We start from the raw sequence: 4,427 nt of genomic DNA on the forward strand, positions 1-4,427 counted from the left end.
GTGGAATGGTGGGAGAATGTAAGCAAAGATATTTATATTCTTGTGCTTCACAATAGAAGTGAGAGAAAATTAAGAACATGGACTAACAAACTTTAGAGATGGTGAGATTACTGGAAGTGTTTATCCAAAGATACATGGTGTGCTCCATATTCCCATAGTGTATCAAAATAAAGTCCAAAGTATTATCAAGAATTTTTGTATTACCATGATCATGGTGGACTCTGCTCTTGTTTGTACAAAAAACATTAATTCTGTCTTTTCCATTGTGTTCACCAGCAACATGGAACTCATAAATCAAACAGCTGTTTCAGAATTCCTTCTCCTGGGGCTGACAGATGACCCAGCACTGCAGCCCCTCATCTTCATCCTGTTCCTGTCCATGTACCTGGTCACCATCCTGGGGAACAAGCTCATCATACTGGCTGTCAGCTCTGACCCCCACCTCCACACCCCCATGTACTTCTTCCTCTCCAACCTGTCCTTCACTGACATCTGTATAAGTACAACAACTATCCCCAAGATGCTGGTGAACATCCAAGCACACTCTCAGAACATCAGTTATACAAGCTGCATCTCCCAGGTCTGCTTTGTTTTGATTTTTGGTGGTTTAGAAAGTTGTCTGCTTGCAGTGATGGCCTATGACCGCTATGTGGCCATTTGCCACCCCCTAAGATACACAACCATCATGAATTCCCGCCTCTGTGTTCTGCTGGTTCTACTGTGCCTACTGGTCACCACTGTGAATGCCCTCCTGCACAGTCTGATGGTGCTGCGGCTGTCCTTCTGCACAGCCCTGGAGATCCCCAACTTCTTCTGTGAACTTGTTCAGCTCATCAAGCTGGCCTGTTCTGACACCCACATCAATACCCTCTTGATTTATTCAGTGACTAGCCTATTTGCTGGTATCCCTCTGTCTGGGATTATTTTCTCTTATACTCAAATTGTGTCCTCTGTTTTGAGAATGCCATCCATGGATGGAAGGTATAAAGCCTTTTCCACCTGTGGGTCTCACTTGTTAGTTGTGTCCTTATTTTATGGCACAGCTTTGGTGTGTACATGCGTTCTGCAGTAAGTGACTCTTCCATTAAGAATATAGTGGCTTAGATGATGTACATTGTGGTCCCTCAAATGCTGAACCCCTTCATCTATAGCTTGAGGAACAAGGAAATGAAAGGAGCACTGAGACATCTCATCACTGGGATGCCTTCACTCTGATCGTGTCATGGGTTTGGGTTTCCAGATTCATTTAAAGTAAGAGAAATAATGGTGACCCAGAGTATCTTACTTATTCATCATCAAGTTCTTCCAGATGTGCTTAGATGGCAAGACATCTAATTATATTTCAACTTGGGCTTCAAATCTGCCTGGCTTTTTGTCCCCCGTGTGATGTTTGAGACATGATTTCAGACTCTCAGCTCCATGTTTTTGCTCTGACTCCATCCGACACAGCTGAGTTGGGGGTTCATTTTAGTGATATTTTATAGATCATTCTCAGAATAAGAACTGTTGTGTGAGGTGAATAGGGCAGTCACAGTTTTAAGCAAGTCTGTGGTAATATCTAAAGATCAGATTCAGCCTAGGCTCATGGTTACAGCCACATGGGTTACAGCCACAGGTAGATTTACTATGAGGTAAAAGAACTCAACTTTCATACGTGGGAAGCAATTACTGAGACATTCCCTGGAAAGCTGTATCCTTATAAGGTCATGTTAGCTTCCACCTTCTTCAGTTTCATTATTTATAAACTTCACAGAATTAGACTATGTCAGGGGTTTGAGATGGTTTTATGTTATCAGGACTCCATTAGTAAAGAAGTTCTCAAAGAAAAGAAAAAATATAACTCTACATGTAATATACTGGGACAATAAATAGAATTATTTTTCACTACAAGAACTTCAGAAGTTGGTAACATACAGTTTCAGAGACTAGGGATTCACTGAGTCCTGCATGAGGTGACCTCTTCCACAGACATGAGCTCCTCAGAGTTCCCAGGTGGTTGCAGCAGATTCAGGTGTTGTGCCTGGACCTAATGCCAGAGGCAGAAAACAGTGCCCTGCCCTGGATCCACCTGTGAACATGACCTTTCATAGTCTTAGGATGAGAGGTCCTTATGTCCAAAAGGGATCTTTGCAGAGAACTTTATCCCAGATCATCATACTGGACCTTATGTGTAATGTCTATTTTTATAGAGAGAGAAATTGGATTAACATGGCAGATTTTTCATGGTCAGTATTGCACACATCTATCCAAAAAATGAAACTGCTGGATCTCTAATGTACTGTTCTCGCCCCTCTGCCTGTGACTCCAGGATGCATTAGAGCCATGTGCTTCTGTCTGACTCAGAGATGGTTTAAAGATTGTGAGTGAGCTCTGCATCTTGGCAGTCCTGCCTTCATTGCTTTTCTAGAGTCCATCATGCTTTTAAGTCTATTGCCCATTTGTTGATTTTCAGTTCACTCAATTTTCACGTGATGAGCAGTGACCATAAAAAAATGTGAAATGGCTATCAATGGAATTTGGGTACCTGTTTTTCTGTAATTGTGAAATAGAATGACAATATTCTCTTTAGTGTTTCCTAGTCAAAATCAAAGGTCATTCTATATTTGGCAGGTAATTATTGGTTAGAAGTCTGTAGCTTATTTTTTTTAGTGCTGGGGATTGAACCCAGGGTTGCTCTATCACTGAGCTACATCCCCAGCCTCCTACTCTTTTCATTTTATTTTGGGACAGGGCCATGTTAAGATACCCAGGCTGACTTTGAACTTGTGGTTTTCCTACCTCTGTCTCTAGAGTAGCCAGTACCACAGATGTGCACCCCAGTGCCTGGCAAGAGTTGAATGTTCTTCAACTAATTTTCAGAAAATAATAATTTGAAAAAATCCATGCCCATTTCCTCAACCATGTATCTTGATAACTCTACATGACAAGCATGACCTCCCCACCAAGCCTGAATTCCCTGTTAAGCTGTTCATAAGGATCACATGTTAAAATGCTGCCAAATCTCACAGCTGCCAGCATGTGTATGTGTATACACACCATGGAATAACATTCAGTCATGAAAATAATGAAATCCTGTTGTTTGCAGAAATGAACATGGACCTGGAGGACATTGTGTTAAGCAAGATGGGTCAAGCATAGAATGACAAACAGCACGATCTCGTTCATATAGGAATCTAACCAAATTGATAAAGAAGTGGAGAGCAGAATAGTGGTCACCAGATAGAAGGAGCACAGTAGGGAGGGAGGAGAGAAGGAGGTCAATCACTAGGTACAGTGCTCAGGTTTGATAGGAGGAATAAGTTGTGCTTTACGGTACAACTGAATGAATGTAATGAATACAATGTGTTGCATATCTCTAAATAGTTAGAAGACAGAAACATGAATGTGCTCACCAAAGAAAAATGATAGCATTTTAGGAAATGGGTATGCTAATTAACCTGAATTAACTCTAATCAAAATTATCTCTACAAAAGAATCAAAACGTCACGTACCTCAAAAATGCATACAAAAAGTATGAGTAAATGAAAACCAAATTAATAATTTGAATTAAAAAGTGAACTTTACATTTATTCTTGGCAATTAATCTCCTAGGATAGTTATTCTTCATTACCTTAACTTCTGAAATATTTTCTTGCTTATGGAGATAAATCCAAGAGCCCTTGGGTTTCATCTCCCTCACCATATCATGTTTGCATTTTTTTAAAAAACTGGGATAATTTTTTATTAGGTGTTACTGTCCTTTTGGTGGTTCATGGAAAATTGACCTTGTCTTATAGTTCTATCAACAATTTTAATATTTTAATATTTTATCTAGTATTTCTCTTTTGGGAAGAGACTAGGGTTAGGATGGTGAAGGAAAACATCACAGTGCCATCTTGCTCTAAATTCTAAATAACGCATCTTAAAAATTATCATCAGTTCACATAGAACGAGTTAACATGGAGTTGGGGGTGAAGCTCAGTGGTAAAGTGCTTGACTAGCATGCACAAGGTCCTGGGTTCAGTCCCTGGCACCACACACAAAAATAGGACTGAGATAGCATGGTGTAAAATGTGTTGACAGACGAATATACTAAAGTTCTTAAATGTGCAAGGTTTAAAAGTGAATACAGATATGGAACAGAATTGCTTTTTAAATAGAGGTCAAAATCTGACCAAATGTGCTAACTATAAGGACACATCTGCACACTACTGCCTTTTGGTGATTGTGTAATTGAATTAACACCTCAATTAAAAATAAGAACCATACTTTCAACTCAGTCTCCATTTGTGAATAAAATTATTGAAACTCTTTTGACAATAATGAAACATTTTTAATAAAATTATAACCAGGGAGTTCTGGTCCTGGTGGTATAGTTGGCATTCAGCCTTAATCAAATAAGTAGATGAGAATATTTTGTGCAAAATATAAAGAACAAAAATTAATGT

General features: G+C 39.4%; 1 pseudogene; it reads left to right on the forward strand.

Annotated features, from left to right (window-relative positions):
- The first annotated feature begins 280 nt into the window (after window positions 1-280).
- On the forward strand, window positions 281-1,215 carry LOC124975759 (olfactory receptor 7G2-like; annotated as a pseudogene).
- The last annotated feature ends 3,212 nt before the right edge of the window (window positions 1,216-4,427 follow it).

Source organism: Sciurus carolinensis, unplaced genomic scaffold, assembly GCF_902686445.1.
Source record: "Sciurus carolinensis unplaced genomic scaffold, mSciCar1.2, whole genome shotgun sequence".
Lineage (NCBI taxonomy): Eukaryota > Metazoa > Chordata > Mammalia > Rodentia > Sciuridae > Sciurus > Sciurus carolinensis.